The sequence below is a fragment of the Notamacropus eugenii genome, chromosome 1 (assembly GCF_028372415.1).
Source record: "Notamacropus eugenii isolate mMacEug1 chromosome 1, mMacEug1.pri_v2, whole genome shotgun sequence".
Taxonomy (NCBI): Eukaryota; Metazoa; Chordata; class Mammalia; order Diprotodontia; family Macropodidae; genus Notamacropus; species Notamacropus eugenii.
In genome coordinates, this window is record NC_092872.1 from 25,897,958 (window position 1) to 25,923,980 (window position 26,023).

A 26,023-nucleotide genomic window follows, 5' to 3' on the forward strand; every position below is an offset into this window, starting at 1 on the left:
GGGAGATTTCTGCTCCGGAGAGACCTGCAAACCTCTCGCGGGGGGTCCTTCGCGCTGTGGACTGGGTGCCGGGACTGGGAGCTGAGTGCAGCCCTGCAGCGGCCGTGACACCGTGAGGAAAAGATCCGAACGGGCTACGGGGATGAGATATCCTGCGGCTACGAGGGTCCCTCCACCCACAGAGGGACCTGCAAACCTCTCGCAAAAGGTCCGTCGCGCTGCGGAAGCGGAGCCCAGCCCGGACCTGCGGCGGCCGCGGCTCCGAGACGTACAGATCCGAGCAGGCTTCAGGGACGGGATCTCCAGCGGCCGCACAAGCCCCTCCACCCACAGGTGAGGGTCGGTGAGAGAGTCTCTTTGGCGGGTCGAGAGGGGAGTGCGGTGCCCCCATGGCTCGGGCCCCCCCCCGCCCCCCCGGAAGATAGAAGCTGAGAGGCGGCTGCAGACAGGGGCTCCCCAAGCAGGCGGGAGCCTGGATCCATTGTGGAAGGTCTGTGCATAAACCCCTGAGGGAACTGGGCCTGAGAGGTGGCCCTGCCCCGACCTGACCACCTGAACTTAATTCTCACACTGAATAGCAGCCCTGCCCCCGCCAAAAGCCCTAAGGCGGGAAGCAGCATTTGAATCTCAGTCCCCAAACACTGGCTGGGAGGACCAGGAGGCGAGGTGGGTGTGAGGAGAATATTCAGAGGTCAAACCACTGGCTGGGGAGAATGCCCAGAAAAGGGAAAAGAAACAAAACTATTGAAGGGTACTTTCTCAGAGAAAAGACACCTCCTCCCTTCCTTTCTGATGAGGAAGAACAATGCTTACCATCAGGCAAAGACACAGAAATCAAGGATTCTGTGTCCCAGCCCACCCAATGGGCTCAGGCCATGGAAGAACTCAAAAAGAATTTTGAAAATCAAGTTAGAGAGGTGGAGGAAAAACTGGGAAGAGAAATGAGAGGGATGAAAGAAAAGCATGAAAAGCAGATCAGCTCCCTGCTAAAGGAGAACCAAAAAAATGTTGAAGAAATTAACACCTTGAAAATTAGCCTAACTCAATTGGCAAAAGAGGTTCAAAAGGCCAATGAGGAGAAGAATGCTTTCAAAAGCAGAATTAGCCAAATGGAAAAGGAGATTCAAAAGCTCACTGAAGAAAATAGATCTTTCAAAACTGGAATGGTACAGATGGACGCTAAGGACTTTATGAGAAAGACAGATATCACAGAACATAGCGTGAAGATTCGAAAAATGGAAGATAATGTGAAATATCTTATTGGAAAAGCAACTGACCTGGAAAATAGAATCAGGAGAGACAATGTAAAAATTCTGGGACTACCTGGAAACCATGATCAAGAGAAGAGCCTAGACATCATCTTCCATGAAATTGTCAAGGAAAACTGCCCTGAGATTCTAGAACCAGAGGGCAAAATAAATATTCAAGGAATCCGCAGAACACCGCATGAAAGAGATCCAAAAAGAGAAACTCCTAGGAACATTGTGGCCAAATTCCAGAACTCCCAGGTGAAAGAGAAAATATTGCAAGCAGCTAGAAAGAAACAATTCAAGTATTGTGGAAATACAATCAGGATAACACAAGATCTAGCACCCTCTACATTAAGGGATCGAAGGGAATGGAATAGGATATTCCAGAAGTCAAAGGAACTAGGACTAAAACCAAGAATCACCTACCCAGCAAAACTGAGTATAATACTTCAGGAGAAAAAATGGTCTTTCAATGAAATAGAGGATTTTCAAATTTTCTTGATGAAAAGATCAGAGCTGAAAAGAAAATTTGACTTTCTAACACAAGAATGAAGAGAACCATGAAAAGGTGAACAGCAAAGAGAAGTCATAAGGGACTTACTAAAGTTGAACTGTTTACATTCCTACATGGAAAGACAATATTTGTAACTCTTGAAACATTTCAGTATCTGGGTACTGGGTGGGAGTACACACACACACACATGCACACACACACACACATACACAGAGACAGAGTGCACAGAGTGAATTGAAGAGGATGGGATCATATCCTAAAAAAAAAAAATGAAATCAAGCAGTGAGAGAGAAATATTGGGAGGAGAAAGGGAGAAGTTGAATGGGGCAAATTATCTCTCATAAAAGAGGCAAGCAAAAGACTTATTAGTGGAGGGATAAAGAGGGGAGGCAAGGGAAAACATGAGGTCTACTCTCATCACATTCCACTAAAGGAAAGAATAAAATGCACACTCATTTTGATAGGAAAACCTATCTCATAATACACGAGAGTGGGGGACAAGGGCACAAGCAGGGTGGGGGGGAGGATGAAGGGGAGGGCATGGGGAGGAGAATGCAATCCGAGGTCGACACTCATGGGGAGGGAAAGGATCATAAGAGAATAGAAGTAATGGGGGTCAGGATAGGATGGAGGGAAATATAATTAGTCCTATACAACACAATTAGTACGGAAATCATTCGCAAAACTATATAGATTTGGCATATATTGAATTGCTTGCCTTCCAAAGGGAAGGGGTGGGGAGGGAGGGAGCTAAAGAAGTTGGAACTCAAAGTGTTAGGATCAAAAGTAATGTTCTTACCATTGGGAAATAAGAAATACAGGGTAAGGGGTCAAGAAAGCTATCTGGCCCTACAGGACAAAAGAGAAGACGGAGACAAGGGCAGGGAGGAAGGATAGAGGAGAGAGCAGATTGGTCACAGGGGCAATTAGAATGCTTGGGTTTGGGGGGGGAGGGGATGAAAGGGGAGAAAATTTGTAACCCAAAATTTTGTGAAAATAAATGTTAAAAGTTAAATTAAAAAAATAAAAAAAAAAAGAATGACTGAGCAAATAAGTCATTTGGTCTATTATAAATACTCACATTAACTATAAATGACATAAGAAAGAAGACGCTACCTGCATCCAGAGAAAGAACTGATAAACAGAAGTATGCATAGAATAATTTTACATATGTACATATGTGTATGTATGTTTGTGTTTTATATGTGTGTATATATGTTGGGACTGGAAGCTCAATTCCGTGTGGACAGTCTCGGGCAGGTAAAAGTGGGACTTCTAAATCTTAGAGTCTTACGAGGCCCTCCATGAACAGCGGGGGTTCGAGAAGGTCAGACCGAGCTAGCTCGGCTAGCTCGGGTATTTCCGCCTCTCCCCCGGAGATACCTGATGGGTGGAGTCTCCCTGCCCTCGAGGTCGTCCCGGATTGGAGCACACCTAGTTACCTAACAGCACGGTATTGAGATGCAAACTGTGTGGCTGAAGATTAAGTAGGATTGAGGAAGCCTAAAAGCTCTCTTAGCACGTGTGGAGCCAAAGAGAAAAGTAGGGCTCCGCTTCTTTTCTTTCCTCTCTCCCCTCCCCCTCTCTCCCCGCTTGTACTTCTACTTCCAATCCCTTAAGCTTAGCCTTCTTAGGAAATCTCCCCCTCTTCGTCCTAAGAAAGAAGACCCCCTGCACTTGTAACCGAAACCCTGTAATAAAGCTCAACCCCTGTTTGACTCTGGAACGTCCTTTCTCTCATACGTGCATCCGGCGTGGCCAGCCGAAGACCTGGACAGGTAAGAAAGACTCGGGTAGCCCAATACAGGCCTCTAGGCTTGGCATATATACACATACATACATACATACATATTTGTTTCTAATGGTAATCATCTCCAAGAGGGGAGAAAAAAAGAAATTTACATGATAATTTTGTTCTATGTAGTAGATCTGCAGTTTCATGTACAATCACATTATTTATTGTGCTGTGTTATGGAAATGCTTGTTTTATTCCGTAAATTAAAAATATTTTTTAAAACTCAGAAAAAAGGAAAAATTAAAAATCCCCAATTAAACACCAAACTGGAAATCCTGAAAATCAAAGAAGAGATTAATAAAACTGAAAGTAAAAAAAAAACTTTTAACTAATAAATAAAACTAGAAGCTGGTCTGATGAAAAAAAAATAGATATGCCACTGTTTAATTTGATTTTAAAAAAAGGAAAGAAGAAAACTAAACAACTAGCACCAAATTGAAAGTTGTGAATTTATTACCAATGAAGGGGAAATTAAATTAGGAGCTATTTTGCTGAATTATCTGCCAATATATTTGACAATCTAAATGAAATAGATATTTTCAAAAATATAAATTACTCAGATTAACAGAAAAGGAAATAGAATACTTAAATAACTCACTCTTAGAAAAAGAGATTGAACAAGGAAGCAATGAACTTCCTGAGAAAAAATCCATAGGGTCAGTTGAATTGAAATGATGAAGGAGTCCCAGCAAATTCTTTTTGTCAGACAAACAGGATACTGCTACTTAAACCAGGAAGAGCTAAAACAGAGAAAGAAAATCAGACCAACTTCCCTAAAGAATATTGATGCAAAAAAAAAATTTTTAAACTACCAAAGAGATTACAGCATATTATCACAAGGATCATATGCTATAACCAGGTGGGATTTATACCAGCCATGCTGGGGGGTGGCTCAATATTAGGAAAACTATCAGCATAACTGACAAATAAGTAGTTGGTTGTTGTCCTTCATTCTCAAGGAGGACAAAAATGACATCACAGTGTATCAGACTGTGGCTGATCAGACCAATATGAGCTCGGAATGGTCTACCACAAATCAAGCACACACAGTCCATGTGGACATGAATCTGCACATCTTACTTCACTTCTGCCTTGCTCACAGAGCACAGCTCCTTCTTTGATGAGGGCATGCCATGCTGGGTGGTCCTGTGCCAGTGTCTCTCATGTAATGCAATATATTCCCAAGTTCTTAAGAGACTTTAAGAGTGTTCTTATATTGCTTCTTCTGATCATTATGTCAGCACTTGCCTTGTGTGATTTCTTAAGAAAATATTTGGCATTTGAATAATGTGGCCATATCTATAACAAAGCCCACAAAAATCATATGATTATTTGGATAGATGGAGAAAAATCCTTTGATAGAATACAATACCCCTTCTTATCAAAAATACTAGAAAGCATAAGAACAAATGGAGAGAGCAGAGGAATAAATGGTGGTTACCTTAAAATAATAAGTAATAATTATTGAAAAATCATCAGCGCACATTATCTGTAATGAAGACAAGCTAGAAGCCTTCCCAGTATAATCAGGGGTAAAGCAAAGAGGCCCATTATCACCTCTATTATTCAATATTGTATTGGAAGAAATTGAAGGAATTATAAGAGGCAACGACGAAACAAAATTATCGCTCTTTGCAGATGATATGATGTTATGGAGAACCTACAAAATCAACTAAAAAACCAGTGAAAATACAATTTTAGCAAAGATGCAAGATACAAAATAAACCCACATAAATCATCAGTATTTCTATATATTACCAACAAAGTTGAATACCAACAGATAGAAAGAGAAATACCATTTAAAATAACTGTAAACAACATAAAATACCTGGGTATCTGCCTGCCAAGACAAACCCAGGAACTTTATGAACATAATTACAAAACATTTTTTCACACATAGAGAGTCAGATCTAAACAACTGGAAAAATATCAGTTGTTCAGAGATAAGCCAAGTCAATATAATAAAAATGACAATTCTACCTAAATTAATTTATGTATTCAGTGTCCTACTTGTCAAACTACCAAAAAACTTTTATAGAGCTAGGAAAAAATAAATACAAAATTTATCTGGAAGAACAAAAGACTGAAAATATCAAGGGGATTAATGAAAAAAAATGCAAAGAAAGGTGGCCTAGCTGTATCAGATGTCAAACTGTATTATAAAGCATCAGTCATCAAAACTAACTGGTACTGATTAAGAAACAGAGTGGTAGATTGATGGAATAGATTAGTTACATAATATATTACAGCAAATGACCAGAGTAATCTAGTATATCGATAAATGCAAAGATCCAAGCTTTTAGGAGAAAACTTATTGTTTGACAAAAATTGCTGGAAAAACTAGAAAACAGTATGGCAGAAACTATGTATGTACCAACAACTCACACTGTATGCCAAGATAAATTCAAAATGGGCACATGACTTACATATAAATGGTGATACTATAACCCAAATAAAAGAATATAAAAGTTTACCTGTCGGAACTATAAATGAGGGGAAAAATTTAGGACCAAACAAGTTATAGAGAGCATTATGAAATGTAAAAGAGATAATTTTGATTATATAAAATTAGAAAGTTTTACACAAAAAAATCACTGGCACCAAAATTAGAGGAAAAGCAGAAAAGGAGGGGTAGGAGGAATTTTGCAGCATGTATCTCTGACAAAGGCCTCATTTCCCAAATACATAATGAACTGAGTCAAATTTATAAGATTACAAAACATGCCCCAAATGATAAAAGGTCAAAGGATGTGAATAGACAAAGAAACCAAAGTTTTCTTTAGGCATATGGAAAAAATGTCCTAAATCACTACAGATTAGAGAAATACGTATTAAAACAACTTTAAGGTATCATATCACACATATCAGATTGACTAACATGACAAAACAGGAAAATGACAAACGGAGAAGATATGGGAAAACAGGAACACTAATGCATTGCTGTGTTGTGAGCTGTTCCAACCATTCTAGAAAGTTATTTGCTACTACATCCAAAAGACTATAAACTGTGCATACCCTTTGCCTCGGCAATACAACTTCTAGGTCTGTATCACAAAGAGATCATAAAAATGGGAAAAGAACCCATATGTACAAAAAGAAGCTCTTTTTATGGTGACAAAGAATTAGAAACTGAGGGATTGTCCATCAATTGGGGAATGGTTGAACAAGTTGTGAATATGAATGTGACGGAATACTATTGTTCCATAAGAAATGATGAGGAGGTATACTTCAGACAAATCTGGAAAGACTTATATGAACTGATGCTCAGTGAAGTGAGCAGAACCAGGAGAACATTATACACAATAACAGCCACATTGTGCAATGACTGACTTTTATAGACTTAGCTCTTCTTAGCAATGCAAGGACCTAAAAAAAACTCCAAAAGATTCATGATGGAAAATGCCATCCACATCCACAGATAGAAATATGGAATCTGAATGCAGATCAAAGCATACTATTTACTCTCTTTGTTTAGTTTGGTTTTATGTTTTCTTTCTCATGGATCCTCCCATTCATTCTAATTCTTCCATACAATATGATTAATGGGAAAATATTTTCAATAAGAATGTATACGTAGAGCCTATGTCGGTTGCATGCCATCAGGGGGAGTTATTTAAAACTTATGGAAGTGAATGTTGAAAATAAAATAAAATTAATTAATTTATAAAAATATATACGACTACTTAAAAGCTTAAGCTAAACTTTATGGTACAGACAAAAAAAAGAAAGAAACGATAAAGACGTGTACTTGAGACAAACCTGGAAAGACTTACATGAACTGATGCTGAGTAAAATGAGCAGAACCAGGAGAACATTGTACACAGTTACATCCACATTGTGTTATGACTGACTTTGATAGACTTAGCTCTTCTCAGCTACACAAGGAGCGAACACAAGTCCAAAAGACTCATGATGGAAAGTGCTCTCCACATTCATAGAAAGAATTTGGAGTCTGAATGCAGATGTAATCATACTATTTGCTCTCCTTTTGTTGTATGTTTTGTTTCTTCCTTCTCATGGCTCCTCCTGTTAGTTCTAATTCTTCTTTACATCACGACTAATGTGAAAATATGTTTAATACGAATACGTAAGTAGAGTCTATGTCAGATTGCACGCACTATCTTGGGGATGGGAGAAGGAAAGGAAGGAGGAGAAAATTTAAAATCAAAATCTTATGGAAGTGAATTTTTAAAACTAAAAATAAATTATTAAAAAAAAAACTCTGAGCTACCACCTCATAATAGATTAGCTAATATGACAAAAAAAGGAAAATAATGGATGTTGGAGAGGATGTGGGAAGAGTGGGACACTAATGCACCATTGGCGAAGTTGTAAACTGATCCAATCATTCTGGAGAGCAATTAGGAACTAAGACCAAAGGGCAATAATAATGTGCATGCCCTTTTATGAAGCAATACCACTGTGTTAAACCTCTATCCCAAACACATCCAAAAAAGGGAAAAGGACCTATCTGTACAAAAATATTTACAGCACCTTTTTTTTGTGGTGGCTAAGAATTGGAAATCAAAGGGATGTCCATCAATTGGGGAATGGATAAACAAGTTGTGGTATATGATTGTAATGGAATAATAAATGCTATAATAAATGAAGAGCAGGATGATTTCAGAAAAACCTGGAAAGACTTACATGAATGAATACAAAGTGAAGTGAACAGAAACAGAGGAACATGTACATGGAAATAGCAGAATACAGACTGAAGCAAACTATTTTCACTTTCTTTTCTTTTTTTGAGTCTCCTTGTATAAAATGACTAACAGAAGTGCTTGACATGATTATACATGCATAACCTATATCAGATTGCTTACTATCTCAGAGGGGAGGGGAAGAGAGGAGGGAAGGATAGAATTTGGAATTTAAATACAAATAAAAACAAATGTTAAAAAATTTAATATACAATTGGAGGAATAAAATATTATTAAAAATAAATAAAATATTACATATAGAAAGAAAAAAGAAGACAACTCTCCCCTTCTTCCTTATCAGAATCAAATACAACTGCATCAACCGAATTTCACTCTTTAGAACTCCTGTCCCTCCGAAGACAAATTTCCCATAGCATTTTTCGTCTTAACATTCTGAGATGTCATTCTCCAAAGTAAAGGCTAAATCTAATATTATGCCTAACATTCCTCTCCTTATCCACCATGAACTCTAAGCATAATCCTGTTAGCTCAGCCTAAAGTATCTAATTTAACTGTGATAATTCCTCTTTACAGGTTCAGATTTATGTCTTCTCCACTGTCGAGAAGTTAACTCTCAGGCAAATCAACAAATGATTAGTTGGATGTTCTAATTTTAGCAGAGATCTCTACCAGAGAGCAAAATACCCAAGCTCTCCCAACATTTCCTGCCAACTGGGTAATCTTCTCACAAAGTGGCATAGAGAAAACACAAAAGATTTGTAGCTAGAGGACCTGGATTAAAATTCTAGCTCTAATATTTATACTAGGTGACCACACAACTTAACATATCTGGGTCTGAGTTTCTTCATCCATCTACAGGAATTCTTCAAGCACCTATGTATCAGACAGGGTGAGAAGTGCTGGTGATAGAAACAAAAGCAAGAAAAGTCCCTGTCTTCAAGTAGTTTATATTCTAAAAAGAGAAAATACTGCAATTATAAGTCAATACAAAACACAAATGAAAAATGTAAGTATCCTTTGAGAGAAAAAAAAAGTACTAAAAATTAGAGGGACCAGAAAAGATCTCATGTAGAGGGTAATAACAGAGCTGAGTCTTAAAGGAAACCAGAAATTCTAAGACAAAAGTAAAAATAATAAAGCTTGTACCGCCTATGTTACATAGTTGTAAAAAAAAAAAAAAAAAAAACAAACCACATAAATATTACATATATTTGAATCCTTATCAGGAAAAAGAAACAAGGTACAGTCCTTACTTATGTTTAAGCCAATAGTATAAAATACCTCCTAATTGTCATACAGTTTTATTGGCAAATTTCCTAATGAGGCCACAAGTGGAACTCAAGCCCCTTTCACAGCAGAAAATAAACCAGACTACTATTGCCCATGTTTCCCCCCACCCCCCAAGATAGAGGGAGAAAAACTTCTATTTCCTTTGCCCCAAGGGAATGAAACAGCATTTCAATCTGAAGTATCCAAATTTCAGGCAGAAAAGCAACCTGAAGACAATCAGACTGTCCTGCCCTCAAGAGCTGAAGAAAATATAGCTAGAAAACAACAATTAAGAAGGGCTACATTGTGATGGATGATTTAAAACACACAGGTATAGAGTCACACATATTTGAAGAGCTCACCCGCAACTTCAGGTGAAAAGTCCTGGTCTGAACGCCTTTTAGAATTACTAGAAACACTTATTTGTACAAACTTTCCAGACTAGCTTTGCAATGGAAGAAATCTTTGCTGCATCTGATTGAAACAAATAAAATTTGGTAGAATATACATAAACACACCCAAGAAAAATATGTGTTCACATTTGTAAATGTCTTCCAAGCTAGACAGTTGTTTTGTTGAGGAACTGTGGAAATATTTCTGGTATATATCTAAAAGGGCTCTATCCTTTGTGAGATGAATTTTGCCAAGGCTGTAAAAGCATAGGCTATGATCCAAGAGACTATCCCATCAGCAATAAAAATTATCAATTAAAAGGCCAAAAGACTGCACAGTAAAGACTGAGGGATGAACAAGAATACTGTTATCTCCCCATGAATGAAAATGTCAAAAAATAAAAAACAGATATTGCGAAATAAGGTTCAGAAACAACAATAAGCATGAAATTTTTTAAATGGCTAATGAAACCTACATTGTCTGTGTATTCACACACCTGGTGCCATCTAGGGAACGGACCGGAGGAGAGGATGAGGGTCAGGAGACAAAAGCAGCTCTGCCTCACTGTCAGGTATAGCCAGCTGCAGAAAGTATGTAGTTATAGTAAATATAACTGTAAACGTACATGAGCATGCATAACAGCATTCTGAGCAACATGCTCTCTATTTAGTAAACTTCAAGCTAAGAAGATCACCCCATTTGACTTGGCAGAGTTTGATAGCATGCTTTCTTATCACTTAAAATCTTGCCATTCCAAAACAACTGCAATCTCAACTGTTTTCCCCCAAAGAAGCAAAGATCACCCTGTCCCTGCTAAATAAGCTAGAAAACTCTGATCATCCAAAATTCTAGTTCAAAAGTTTAACAGGAGATCTGGCGATTTTATGCGCCTCACATTAGGCTAATGGGAAGATGTCTCAATGCACCCCAAAGAAACAAACCTAACAGATAAGATTACTAACAACCATGTGCTTCTATTAGGGCCGTAGCTCATTAGATTAACCAATTACACTACAAGGAAATGCACAAGGAAAGCTTGTTACTGGACCTGTTGAGTTCCAATCTTTTTCTAGCTACCAACACGATTATAATATGAAATGGAGAAACAAGGCCCTCCTGAACTTCAGTCCAAGTCTTCTCCTTGTTTGTAGAGGTAAATGATGCTAAAATTTCTGTAAGGACTATTCCATCATATTAATTCATATACAAGTTCATTTTGCCACAGCATACGTTTTTCCTATAAATTCTCTGTAGTGTGAAAAAATGGAATAAAGGACAAAATTCTTAAAGTACTCAAGTGAAGAATGTAATAGTACCTTAACCTGATGTAGCACTTGAGTGCTTTGAAAAAGTGCTTTACATACACTATCTCATCTAAAGATAATAACAAACCTATAAGGCAGGGATTACTAGTATCCTCACTTTACACATGAGAAAACTGTGGCTAATAGAATTTAAGAAGTAACCTGGGGGGAATTAAGTGACACAGTGGACAGAGCACCAGCCCTGGAGTTAGGAGGACCTGAGTTCAAATCCAGACTCAGACACTTACTAGCTGTATGACCCTAGGCAAGTCACTTAACCCCAGTTGCCTCCAAAAAAGAAATGAAATGACTTGCTAACTCACACAGCTAGTATGTGAGGCATCATTAGAACCTAGGTCTTTCTGAATCTAAGTTCAACAATCTTTGCATGGTGTATGATTTCATTGACAGAGATATTACCTGAAATCAATAGATCAAAAATAATTAAGTGTTTTCTATGTGATATGCCAGGCATTGTGCTAGGTGCAAAACAGTCCATGACCTCAAGGTCAAGATACCTTTGTAAGTATATAGGTATATGCAGAGACAAAATGAATATGAAGTAGTTTTGGATGGAAAAGTCCTAGCAGTTGCAGTGATCAGGAAAGACACCATGTATAAAGTGAGGTTTGAGCTAAGTCTTGAAGAAACGAATATTCCTTCTTGAGCTGCTTCTACCAGGGACAGTAGAAGACACAATATGTTCCAGGCTAGGGGTACGGACACTTCAAAGGCTCAAATTTGAGAAATGTAATGTCACTTATAAGGAAAAGCAAGAAGGTCAGTTCAGCCAGACTGCAGAGTATATACAGGAAGGAAAGAAATGTACAGTGAGCCCTGAAAAGTAATCTAGTTATTTTCTGAATACCTTTAGAGCCAGAAGAATTTACATTTCATCCTATAGACACCAGTGAGTCACTAGACTTTATGAAGCAGAGGAGGGACTAGGCAAGATCTGTGTTTAAGGAAAATCACTTCATAAGCTGGGTGGAAGATGCACTAGAGTGAGGACAGATTTGAAGCAGGGAAACCAATTAGGAGACCACAGCAATAGTACAAGTGAGAGTCAATAAGGACTTCAAACAGCATAGCTGTCGGAGCACTAAGAAGGGGAGAGGTTTTATGAAGGTAGAAATGAGAGGATTTAGCAACTGATTGAATATGGAGAGAGACAGAGAGAGAACAAAGATGCAAATCTGGAAGGCTAAGTGGATGATGTTATGTTCAACAGAAATTAGGAAGTTTAGAAAAGGATTGAGTTCAGGAGAAAAGATGATTTCTGCTGAAATTTCTGCTTTATACATACGAAAGTTGAAAGGTGCAATAGGAAGTTAGGGATGTAAGACTGGAGGTTAGGTGAGAAACTAAAGAGATCTGGTACACATCTAAAGAGAAGTAAAAATGAAATCAATGGAAGCTGATAAAGTTACCAAGTGAAAGAATGCAGAAAGGGAAGAGAAAAGGGCCCTGAAGACGAAAGCATTGCATGGATGGTGGGCCAATAAAGGAGACCCGAAAAGGTAGTGAGAAGAACCAGGAGAGAAGAGAAAACTGAACAGGAGAAGAGGACGTTCAACATAGCAAATAATAAGAAAGGTCAAGAAGGATGAGGACTGAAAAATGACCACCAGATTTGAAGAATAACAGATCATGTTAACTTTAGAGAGAAAAGTTGCCATTGAATGATGAGATCATGAAGCCAGATTGCAATGAAATGAAAGCAATATAGACAGATTTTTCTTGGGAATCTGGTAAAAACTGCTAAGAAAGAGAATAGTGAAGGTTTTGTTTTGTTTAAAGAATGGAGGAGACTTGGACATATTTGAGGCAGTAAGTAAGCAAAAAATAAATAGGGAAAGACTAAAGACTATTGAGGGGAGAATGAGGGTCTGTCTTTTATGAGAAAACTGGAGGAGATAGAATAAAGAACAACCTGCTGTACATTAGGAAGACTCCTTTATATTTAAGGCAATTTTATTTCAACAGATAATAGATATATCCCTAAGCAGCAGAATCTGTGAAATGATCAGAATACAGGAGTTGGAAAGGGAAAGTCAGCACTCTCTTGAAGTAATTCTACAATGACACAATTTGATAGCAAATGAGTCATGATCATAAGTGATCAAGAATATTCAATAATACCAGCAGTAATACTAGAAGACGGGTGCATACACCCAAGATTCCATAACTTCCAGTTCTAAGCAAGCCAATTCTTCCTCAAATGAAGCAATAAAAGATTATTAAAGCATCTTTTCAGGAACAGAAGAAAAGAGAAGATAGGACAAAAAGAATCACAGTCCTGATGAAAACTTTGAAAGTTACATATTGAATAGCTTGGGCTAAGATCAAGTGCATTTTTTAAAGCAAGCTATTCACGACTGAGATGTGTAGCTTTGGTTACAACCATTTTCTTCTCTAAATGACTATGGAAATGTTTATCTTATTTGGTGTTTGTTAAGTTCAGAATAAAAATCAAATAAAATTCCAAAACTGAAAAAAAAAAGTTATGCTACAGTATTTTTGTTCACCCAAGTATTTTCCTTCCTTCTTCCTTTGATTTCTTTTTATGTATCACTGGGTCAAATATTAAGAAAGTTTAAAGATATGGTTGCATACCGTTTTCCAGAATAGTTGGACCATTCACATATCCAATGACAATATGCCTGTATTCAAATTATTGTCTCTCCAACAATTACCAGTTTCTTATTTGACAATCTTATAAATGTGAGTTAGAACCTCACAGTTGTTTCAACTTCCATTTCTTTTATATAACAAATCATTTGGAGAATTTAATGTGGTTGTTGACTGCTTGAATTTCTTCATTTGAAAACTGCCTATTCATGTTCAACAAACCCTATAACTATTGGGAAATAACTCTTGTTCTTATATCATTATATCTATTCCTCAAATAATATAGATATCAAACCCCTATAGATATCAACCTTTTGGAGGGTGGGGACAGGCGCACCAAAGCACTCAGGATTAAGTGACTTGTCCAGGGTCACACAGCTAGTAAGTGTCAAGCATCTGAACCAGATTTGATCTCAGGTCTTCCTGACTCCAAGGCTGATGCTCTCTCCACTGCGCCACCAAGCTGCCCCCAACATCAAACATTCTTCTGAGATCTGCTGTGAAGATTTTTTCCCCAAGATAATTCATTGCTAACTACAATGATTTTGCTTGTATTTCACTGATCAACTCTTCTATTTTTTAAGCAGTACAAACTATGTTGATGATACTTGATATGGTAACAAGTATTTTGATGATTATTACTTTACAGGGTAGTTTGGTATATGGCAATATAGTGATTCCCTTCATTCCTCGTTTTCTTTTCAATTATTTCCTTAAGATTCTTGACCTTTTGCCTCATTTCTAAAATGTATAGAGAACTGAGTCAAACGTACAGGAATACAAGTTATTCCACAACTGATAAATGGTCAAAGGATATGAACAGGCAGTTTTCAGAGGAAGAAATTAAAGCTATCTGTAGTCATAGGAAAAAATGCTCTAAATCACTACTGATTAGAGAGATGCAGATCAAAACTACCCTGAGGTACCACATCACACCCATCAGAGTGGCTAACATGACAAAACAGGAAGATGACAAATTTTGGAGAAGGTGTGGGAGAGTTGGAACACTAATTCATCATTGGAGGAGCTGCAAGCTGATCCAACCATTCTGGAGAGCAACTTGGAACTATGTCCAAAGGGCTACAAAAATGTGCATACCCTTTGATCCAGCATAATCGCTTCTAGGACTGTATCCCAAAGAGATCATAAAAAAGGGAAAGGGTCCCACATGTACAAAAATATTTGTAGCAGCTCTCTTTTGTTGGCCAAAAACTGGAAATCAAGGGGATGCTCACCAACTGGGGAATGGCTGAATAAATTGTGGTATATAAATGTAATGGAATACTATTGTGCTATAAGAAATGATGAACAGGAAGGAAAACTTCAGAGAGTCCTGGAAGAACTTATATGAACTGTTGCTGAGTGAAAGGAGCAGAAGCAGGAGAACTTTATACAAAGCAACAACCACATGAGTAAGGAATTTTTCTGCTAGACTTAATCCTTCATAGCAATGCAAAGACCTAAAAAATTCCCAATGGATTCTTGAGGCAAAACACCTTCCACATCCAGAGAAAGAACTATGGAATTGGATCACAGAATGAAGCAGACCATGTTCTCTTGTACTATGCTTTGTTTTGTTTTGTTTTATGGTTTCTCCTATTCCTTTTAATTTTTCTATGCAACATGACTAAGGTGAAAATGTATTTAATAGGAATGAATGTGTAGAACCTGTATAAGATTGCATGCTATGTCGGGGAGGGAGGGGGAAGACAAGGGAGAGAGGGGAAAAAATCTAGGATATATGGAAGTAACTGTAGAATGCTGAAAAACAAATAAAATAATTTGAAAAAAGATTCTTGACCTTTTGTTACTTCTGATGACTTAGGTATTATTTTGTCTAGGTCTACAAAGTAACCTCTTCTCGGTAGTTTGATTGGTATGGCACTAAGTATTCAAAATAATGTGAAGTATTCTCATGTGAATTATATTGGATAGTCCACCACAAATAAGTAATATGTCTCTAATTACTTAAGTGTATCTACTTCTATAAAGAGGATTTTGTACTTATATAATGTAAGTCCTGAGTATATTTCTTAGTGAGATATTTTCCAAACATTTACAGGTTTTGTGACAATTTTAGTAGATTTTTAAATATTTCATTATGTTAATTTTTCTTAATAATATATAAGAAATAATTATTTGGGCAGCTGGTTGTATAATATATACATTTACTGAAAAAACTTTCATTTAACTTTTTTTTAATCTCTCAGGTTCTCTAGTTAACCATCATATCATGCTCAAATACATATTTTTTTTATTTACTCTTAACCTAAGTTTATTCCCTCAACTGCTTTTGTTCTTATATTATTATAACTATCACTTCTAGAATACTATCAAATTATTATGGTGACAATGGATATCCTTGCTTTACACCTGATTTTACTGGAAGTATCTTTAATCTTTCTCCATTATGGATAAAGCTAGACCTTGGTTTTAGATACAAACTATTTACCATGTTAAGGAAAGGTACGTTTATGTTCTTTTTAGTATTTCTAATACAAATGCATGGTATGTTTTGTAAAAATATCTATTTATCTATCTATATATTTATTTATAAAACTATCAACTGACCTAATCAATATCGCTTTCCAACTACCTTTTACGCAATGTCTTTCCAATCTAATGTAAGCCTCTTTGAGAGTAGGGATTATCTTTTCTTACTTGTATGTATATCCTGAATCCTTAGCAAAGTGCCTAGCACACATAAGTAATTAATAAATGTCTGACTGACTAGTAGCAAAATTTCTCATGATGAGCTTATCCATACTAAGTTAGCCATCTGCTAGTCTATCATCAGATCCATACTTGAAACTTTTCTCATTTACTAGAATATGCTAAAAAGTAACACAGATTTAGAGAAGCATAACTTTCCTCCACACCACAATGAAGCACTAGACTAGGAATATACAGATGCAAGTGAAATGAAGAAAATTAGCACCAAAAAAAAAATAATAATAATAACTAAAGACAATCTGAAGAGTTTTAAGAAAGCCCCTGGGCTTTTTGACAAATTAAAAAATCATAATAAATATCAAAATTACTTAAGTTTGGCTAACAGGTAATAACGTTTTTAGCTATGGTAACCAATAAAACAGACAAATGGTAAAATATCAAATGACTGAGTAATTTAAGTAAAAGAGCCCAAAAATATAATAACAAGGAATGAAACTGATGTACCATTTTGGTGGTATAAAATACTATAAACAGAGGTATCTATGGGTTGATGTACCTAGTCTGAACAGTAGTTCATTCCTAGAAATTCATCTTTAATCCTACTCTTTCATGGCCTTTAGTGGATTTTCTAGCAACATGGATAAGGGGAGCACCGAGACTATGTTCTAGACAAAGGCTATTTTTGAAGGTTCAAAAACAAGTCTACATATTTTTGAGACCCCAAGAACCACATAAATGACCAAGATGAGACTGTAATCTAAAAGTTCAATTCAGCATTCTACAAGAAACTTTAAATCCAACCTCATAACAGAATTAGATACTAAAAGCCCCCTTTGAATAGACAACTAGCATCAATGTCACAAAATCAGAAGTCAATTTTCAGAAGTAAACTTGAACAACGTGGCTATGAAAGGCATGGTCATATATTCAATTTTAAACAATTCAATTAAAAAACTTTTGTCAAATTCCTACTATGTGCAAAGGCACTATGCCAGATGTCCAAAGGAAAAAATAAAAACTGTCCCCACCAGTAAAGAACTTAAATTCTTTTTATTCATCTAGTGTAGTTATGGTTTATTCTTTTGATTATTAATGTAAATCATTCCAATTGATTGTTAGTTGATTAAGCTTTAAAATTAAGCTGAATGAAATAGTTGAGTATTTATAAATGTTTTAAATTTAGTCCAAAACCTGGTTCATAATATCTTTTAAAATGTACCTTAATAACCATTGCATTAAGATAGAACTTTAAAATTTAATTAATGTAGGATACTTGAAAAATAAATTAACACAAAAACTATGAGGACTTTTTACAGTAGCTTCTCCTGATAGCAGATTATGATTTCCCATATTTCCTTTTGCAAGGATACCCCCGCTCTATGGTATGCCACTAGTTACTGGAAAGAATAAAGTAGTGTTAACAGGAAGAAAAACAAGTAGTCATTCAAAATACAGACATCTCTGGTCAATTCAATTAATATATCTTCTATGGATTTATAAGATATAGAAAAGGTTGGTCAAAAAAACTAGTCAGGCACTGTCAAGAAGTTGATGATGATCAATGACTGAGACAAACTCCTGTTTAGCTAATTAGAATCACTGATGTGCAATAATGATGTGAGCTAAGAATATTTGCAGACTTCTTTAGGATGAAAAATGGAGTAAAGAGAGGCTGTCAATTTGTACAAGTTTTAAACTCCAATCAATTTTCCCAAGAGTGTTACTCATTTTAAACACTGAGAATTACTCTTCTTAGCCGCAGGGATTTCCATACTAAGCTTCTACCATCTTCCAAAAGCCAAAAATCTGAAAAATTATTCTAAATCACTAACAAGTTTTTGTTGTTTGTAGAACATGCTATATATTATGCAACATGACAGGATCATATTTTCTGGGTTTGGGCCCATTTTTAATGAGTTGTCAAAAATGAAATATTAGAGACTAAAATGAAACATTTAACTATGAATAAGGAGTTGATATTGAGCCTACATTTAATAGAAACACTAACCAAAAAAAAGCTAAGTTCAACAAATTTGACATTTTAATCAGAAAAATAAGAAAATCAACAATTAATAGAACTAGTTTGGATTATATCAGTATTTGATTTGAAACAAGAAAAGAAATTATCCTGAAAATTTTATTTTAAATGTATATTTTATACTAACTTCAATTACTGGCTTTCAACTTAAACAGATCTCTAATTTCTAGTAAATGTTGAAATTCTAAAACAAATTTGGCAAAATGGAAATAAGAAGAGATGAGTTATTGTTACACTACCTATCCATGTCACCACTAATTATTTTGTAAATCTTTTGCTACTTAGAGCATGTATACAATAAATGACTGGAAGAGAATGGTTTCCAGGAATAATTCAGTAACATAGTAAACATATTACATCCTGTGGGAAAAAAACAACATAACAAACCTCTACTTTCCAAAATAGAAGTAATTCAATGAGTCTGAATGTAAATTGCTCACTTTATAAATAAATTGTTTTAATATTCAAGTATATCTATAGTATGTGTATACACATATATATGTATGTATATACATATATTCTCATTAAGCAACTTAGCATAAAATATTTAATAGTTATTTGAGAATTCTGAACTATTCCAAATATATTTTGACTTATAAGATACTTTAAAAATTATCATTGAAAATGCATATCTATAAGAAAAAGATATTTATATCTTAAAATGACAAAACTGATTTGTAATTCAATAATTTAGGTCAGGTAGAGAGCTCCTGACTAAGATAAAAGGTGTGATCTTCCCATCATATATAAATATGAAACTAATTTCATATCACTGAAACTCCAAAGAAAAACAAAAAAATAAAAATTTTATAATAGTACGTTTTGCAAATTCTAGGAATAATCAAATAACTTACTTTTAATCTGAATGTTAACCATAAAATGTCTTTTAAAATATGAAGTTGAAAAAAAAAAGTGATTATTCTTCCTATGGTTAGACATTTATTGACTTTAGTCAACTATTGATTTTTCTATTATATTTTGTCTATATGCCGAGAGATTTCTGTACAAGCTTTACTCATATGACATGAGTATACAAATATGTAAACGATAAACAAAATCTCTGGAAACGTATATCGTATTTCACATTTGATCATTTTGCAAATATTCTTCACCAAGAACACACAAGTATTTTACTGTGTTCAAAAATATCAGCACTTCAGAACAGACTGTTTTAACATCTGCACATCACCAGGGTTGCCCCCAAGGACTTTTAAATGATGCCTGCCTGTGCTGAATAAAGTGCTAACTTGCACCTTGCATTTCAAACTGTGTCCTGAGCAGCCATCCAGTTGGTACAATACCAGCTGAATTCCCACAGGCCACTGCTCACTCAGGCTTGACTGCAATTATCATGTCAATATTTTGTGCTCCGATATGCAGATATGCACACATGTAAGCTGCATAATACTTTCTTCTCTGTGGAATGTTGACTTATGCTCAATGTTCTGGGAATTTTTAATGAAACCAGATATTAAACTTTCATTAACTGAAGACAATCACAATTATTTGACCTTAAATACAAAAGTTAATCATTTCTTGTGTTTTTAGATATTTGGCCTACTCCTATTTATAAAGGCTAAAATTTTTAAACGTAGCTATTTAATTCAATATTATAAGCCAGTAATAAAGTTCACATAAAAATTTAAAGTTAACAATTTCTGCATTCAGTATTCAGCATTTATAAACTACTATGTGCTATACGTCAGCATAATTCAGGTGTCAAAACTGAAGTGCTACTCCATTACTGCTTCATACTTACTCTCACCTTGCCTTGTAGGAGGCTGTAAAACAATGGGACATTTTGCCTTACCTCCTACTTTCCTCTGTTCTAGTCTCACCTCCATCCTCTTCTCTGCCCAGGTTTACATAACTGCTGCAACAGGGGAAAAGCTCAACATAAGTGAGCTTACGCCTTGAGTTAAACTGCCTAGCAGCACTGTTACCAGATGGCAAAGTTCTGGCAGCTCCCCTTCTGGGGTCTCCAACCTCCTATGCCCCCATCACAGCCCAGGATACATTTCAGGTGGTGCTGGCCAAATGCGTATGGGGCAACCTAGGACCACACAGCAGCTGTGCTCCCTGTGAGGTTGGGGGGAGGAAGATTCTTTTCCTATTTTAATTTTATATGATGTGTCCTTATAAAAGCCTGCTCATTAAGCACCTACATTCTGCCAAACAAGGCACAGAATTTAGACAATGGCTGCCATCTATGAAGATAAATATTTAGATACAATCCAAACACACATTTTGCAAAAATAGTATAGACCAAAAAGATTATGGAATTAATATTATTTTTTCTTACTTTTTCACTTTCCATTTACCCCATTTTCATATTCTATCTATTTAATTTTCATTTTTCAATTCCTACCACCACCTGCTAATACTTTCCCTTTCAGTTTACCTTCTATCTACTTTGTATACTTCATGTACACACCTAGATATTTAAAGTTGCCACCCACTTTAGAACACAAACTCCTTGTGAGCATGCAATGGAGGAGGGGGGCTGTTTGTGTTTTTAATTTTCCTTTCTTTGTATCCCCACTTAACGCTTAATACTTAACACATTTCCTGGTACATAATAAGTACTTTAACAAATGCTTGCTAACTGACTGACCACCCTCTTGAATGAAAATTGGCACTACACTTCAATGGCTTTAAAGAAATCCATAAATCTAATACCAGAGGAAGAACTACAACAGGGAAAACATACTACCCCCTCTAGGGCAAAGAATTATACTGCCATCCTATTTTACATGAGTTAGAAATCCACATGAATTCTGAATTCTTAAGCTACTGAACACAATGCGACTTCCCATGCTCCTTAACCCACTCACTTTTAAATGAAAGGTAAAAAATAATTTGTTTTAAAGTTTAACAGATCCTAAGGCTTTCTTTGTGTCCAATAATATACATAATATGCCAGCTCCTTCTGGTTATGTTACCTCTTATCCTCTCCTCTACCCACCACTCCACATAACTTTAATGTATATTATTAGAACCTGCTTCTCAGGATTGTTATGAAAACCAAATGAAAGATAAAGTACAGAAAGCACTTTACAAACCTTTAAAGCACCATACAGACGTTAACTATCATTATCAAGTGGGCAAATGAAGGCAAAAAACAACTGTCATCAGTCTATTCTATTTTGTTCCCACATGAGAAGGGCCAATTTATATGTTTGAAGCTTAGTAAATGGAACTTAGAGAACAGAAATAGTGCTAAAACCATAGCAAACTATAAATTTTGCAGATAGCTACACCACTTTTGAAGATGTAAGCTTTCACAGAATCATGGGACTTCTGGGGAAAAAAAGAGAATGAAAGATTATCTAATCTAATCCCTTCATTTTATGTATGAAGACTTTCCAAAGTTAGCCAATTAAACCACAGAACTCCTTAGCCATCCAGGCTCATTTATCATTATAGATTGAGAGTTGAAAGAGAACTCAAATGTCATCAAGTCCAACTCCAAGATTTTACAGATAAGGAAATTGTCTTTCCTTCACAGTCAAATAGCTGGGAAACAAATGGCTGAGACAAGACTCAAATCCAGGTCTTTGTAATCCCCAATTCAGCATTCTAGATATTTAGTTTTTGTCTTTGTATCACCAATTTCCCAGCATAACGCATCTCTATGGGGCACTTGACTGATGGAATTAGAGACATTAGAACTGGCAATATCTTTCTAGAAGTCACCTGCATAAAGATAACTGAAATTATGGGAGAGGATGAGATAACCTCACTTACAGGAGGATGACTGAGGAAAGGACACTTAAGAGTAATACAAGTAGTCTTCAGTACCACAAGAGAGGAGTGTCATGGAGGCCAGTCGAAGAGAAAACAATGAGTAAGAAGCGATGAGCACTGTTACATGCTGCAGAAGGATTGAAAAGAATAAGAACAGGGAAAAAACCCACTATTGGGTTTTTTTCTGTATCCCCAGAACTGAGCAAAGAACCTGGTACTACTGAATGTTTACTGGCTGACGGGAAAGTACTTACTGACCAATAACTCTGTGAAACAAAGATCACTGTCTATATCCTTACACATTTGTCTAGAGTATCTAGTGACCCTAATACATAGTGAAATATCAATAAATATTTAACTTGATTTTGTTCTTATAATACAGTTTAGTGTAACACAGCAGAAGTTTCTCTGTTAAGACTACCCATTCCATTTTCGAAAAAGATAAACTTCTAACTTTTCAATTTTACCATTAAGATGATATTCATAATAAATTGAAAAGGATGCTTTGAATTGCCTTTTAAAATTTCATAGTGCTTTTATTAACCCCAAACTTCTCACTGAAATCATACCAATAGTCTCTTAGGCCTAGAAATCATGGGATAACACAATTTCGGAATAATTAAGACTTAAAAGTTAGCCATGGGGAAATAGGCGGTGTGTGGTGGGTATGAAAAGCCTTCAAGACATTACTAACCAGAGAACTAGACAAAAAAAGAATCACACGAAATATATCATTAAATAGAAAAAAGACTGGAAAAGTGGGTACAGAAAGTCAGGAGGCATCAATTAAGCACTTACTGTGTGCCAGACATTGTGTTAGGATCTCACAGTATAAAGGGGGAGATGAACACGCAAATGATTATTTACAAACAAGTTATACACATTTTGATAAATGAGAGAAGGCACTAATATTAACAAAGACTAGGAAAAGTTTTTTGAAAAAGGTGGCAATTTGGTAAGGACAAGGAGAAAGCCAGGCTTTTCTACCAGGAAGTTGAGATGAGAAGGGAGAAACTTCAGGCATGGGGAACAGCCAGCAAAAACACAAGGAGTAATAAGACAGAGTGTCTTCTCTGAGGAAAAGTAGTAAGGCCAGAGTCATTGAATCTCAAGGAATATGGACAGTAAAGTCTAAGAAAGGGAGAAAGGAATAAACATTTACTAAGTACCTACTACGTGCCTGACATTGTACTAAGTGTTTCACAAATACCTCATTTGATTCCCCACAACCACACTGCAAAACAGATGCTATAAATATCCCCTATTTTACAGTTAAGGAAACGAGGCAGACAGAGGTTAAGTGACTTACCCCGGGGTCACATAGCTAATAAGGGTGTGTGGCTGGATTTGAACTCAAGTCTTTCTAACACCATGGAGGATGTACTGGAGAAATAAGGAGGGATGAGGTGGGGAAACTAAGCAAAAATTTTAAGAAATATGCCAGATATGAGGTGATGGGGATCTGCACCCAGGGTAGTGGAATTTTTGCAAGAGCTATGGGTAAATTTACAAGACAATTCAAAGACAGAAACAAAAGGACTTGGCCGTTGATTGGAAATGGGGTAGGAGAGGGTGAAAGGAAGTGCAGGGTGATTTCTAGATTGTGAGGTTGGGTGTCTGGAAGGATGCTCAACTGTAACACCCAAGTGTGAAAAATGGAAAGTTTTAGGGAGAAAGAAAATTACGCCAATTTTAAGCATATTAATAATTTATTTAAAAACTTAATAAATCTGTAATACATCCAATTCAAGGTGTCCAAGAGGCAGAGATGTGAAACTGGAGGTCAGGAGCAAGATCAGAGCTATGTAAGTAAATTTGAGAACCATCAGCATAAAGATGACAATTGAATCCACGGGAGTAATGAAATCACCGAGCAAAAAAGTTTAAAGAGAGATGAGAAGAGCAACAAGTTCTGAGCCCTAAACCCACAGCTAATGGGCATGACCTGAATATCTTGCAAAGGGGCTAGAGCAGAGACAGTCAGGTAGGTAAGAAAAACAAGAAAGTAAAGTGTCATAAAAACATAGCTACAGTGATATACATGAATTAAGGAATGGTTAAATAAGTTGTGACATATGAATGTGAAAGAGAGCTACCCTGGTATAAAAAAAGGAGAAAATAAATCATTTCAAAAGACATGGAAACACTTAAAACAACTGATGCAAAATAATGTAAACAATCAGAAAAATTCACCGTAACATCAATATTTTTAAAATTAGCAGTTTTTGAAACCTTTTACAAATTGATAATGAAATGAACAGAACTTTTTTTTTTTAATGTTTAACAATCACTGCCATACAATTGAGATTTTATCCCCCCCACACCTACCCCCCACTACCCCCCTCCCTCCCCACGACTGCAGACAATTCTGTATAGGTTCTACATATACTTTCCTATTGAGTATATTTTCACTATAGTCATGCTATGAAGTCAGACTAAAATAAATGAAAGAAATCGTATAACAAATCAGAACATGATACACAAACACATACACATACACAAACATGATCTGCTACATTTTGCGAATGACTTCCATATTTCTTTCTCTGAGTGTGGAAGGCATTTTGCCTTGAGAACCACTATTGGGATTTTTTTTTTTTAAGAAGTTCTTGCGTTATTACGAAATTCCAAGTCTACCAGAAAAAACTCCCGCACACTGTGGTCGTTGCTGTGCACAAAGTTCTCCTGGTTCTGCTCCTTTCACTCAGCATCAGGTCATATAAGTCCTTCCAGGCCTCTCTGAAGTCTTCTTGTTCATCATTTCTTATGGCACAATAGTACTCCATTACATTCATATACCATAATTTATTCAGCCATTCCCCAATTGATGGACATCCCCTTGACTTCCAGTTTTTGGCAACTACAAAGAGTGCTGCTATAAATATTTTTGTACATGTGGTACCCTTTCCCATTTTTATGATCTCTTGGGGATACAGTCCTAGTAGCGATATTGCTGGGTCAAAGGGTATGCACATTTTTGTAGCCCTTTGGGCATAGTTCCAAATTGCTCTCCAGAATGGTTGGATGCGCTCACAGCTCCACCAGCAATGAATTAGTGTTCCAACTCTCCCACATCCTCTCCAGCATTTATCATTTTCTTGTTCTGTCATGTTTGCCAATCTTATAGGTGTGATGTGGTACCTCAGAGTTGTTTTGATTTGCATCTCTTTAAACAATAGTGATTTAGAGCATTTTTTCATATGATTATAGATATCTTTAATTTCTTCTTCCGAAAATTGCCTGTTCATATCCTTTGACCATTTATCAATTGGGGAATCACTTGTATGATTATACATTTGAGTCAGTTCTCTATATATTCTAGAAATGAGGCCTTTATCCCCGAGCTTAGCTGTAAAAATTCTTTCCCAATTTACTACATCCCTCCGGATTTTGGTTGCATTGGGTTTGGTTGTGCAAAAACTTCTCAGTTTAATGTAATCAAAGTTATCCATTTTGCATTTCATAATGCTTTCTATCTCTCCTTTAGTAAAAAATTCTTCCCTTCTCCATAGATCTGATAAATACACTATTCCTTGCTTCTCCAGTTTATTCATGGTATCAATCTTTATACCTAAATCATGTACCCATTTGGACTTTATTCTTGTGTACGGTGTCAGGTATGGGTCTATGCCTAATTTCCGCCACACTGTTATCCAGTTTTCCCAGCAATTTTTGTCAAACAGTGAGTTCTTATCCCAGAAGCTGGGGTCCTTGGGTTTATCAAACAGAAGGTTGCTATATTCCT

The 26,023-nt window shown here is 36.2% G+C and overlaps 1 protein-coding gene across 1 annotated transcript in view; it reads right to left on the reverse strand.

The window, feature by feature from the left end:
- Positions 1–26,023, reverse strand: part of CNTLN (centlein) — a 438,525-nt gene that overhangs the window by 329,967 nt on the left and 82,535 nt on the right. The window lies entirely within an intron of this gene.